We start from the raw sequence: 769 nt of genomic DNA on the forward strand, positions 1-769 counted from the left end.
CCCCCCGCCCCCTGGGAACTGCACGAAATTCACAGCCCACGGAATATGCCTAAGAGTCATTCATTCTACTGCCAATGACAATGATCGACTATGGCAAAGTGATCCAGGTGAGCATCGATCCTTTCAAACAATTACATTATCCCTTATCCCTGCGAATCTTGTACAGACTACGGTTATGGCTGTTCTAGAGAAAAAAAAAACTCCGAGTCTACATTCAGGATGGCCAGGATGGTAGAATCTTCAGGATGTCCACTCGTGTCGGCCGACTGTGTACGTACACAGACGTAGGCGTATCCGCGCATCCGCGTAGATCGATGGGGATCCAGGAGTGAACACACTTTGCGTAATCGTACACGTAAACGTAAGCGTAACTGATAGCCATGGCTCAAGAGCTATAAGGCCATTTCCCTGCCCGCGTGGCCTCCTCCTCTCCCGTACTCTTCCTCGCTCTTTCCTTACTCGCCCCCGCTCGCCCCTACTCGCCCCTACTCGCCCTTACTCTTCGGCTCGAGTCCTTCTATTTCGAGGACACATATGACCCTTATCCCTCTCCCCATTTTGGCTGGCATGACGTGAATGAAACCGGAGACACCGTTAAAAGCTCCGTGACGTGGCACTGGCCATCTTTCCTCTTGTGCCTCCACCTCAGAGAGGAGAGTGGATCGTCGCGGCAGCATCCTCCGCCATCCATTTCCCTCTTGTGCGCAATCAGCGACAGACACACATGGAAACCGCCTTACAATACCCGACAGTGGCTGCTCCGAGCTGT

The sequence above is a fragment of the Cephus cinctus genome, unplaced genomic scaffold (genome assembly GCF_000341935.2).
Source record: "Cephus cinctus unplaced genomic scaffold, Ccin1 Ccin1_scaffold0670, whole genome shotgun sequence".
Classification (NCBI taxonomy): domain Eukaryota; kingdom Metazoa; phylum Arthropoda; class Insecta; order Hymenoptera; family Cephidae; genus Cephus; species Cephus cinctus.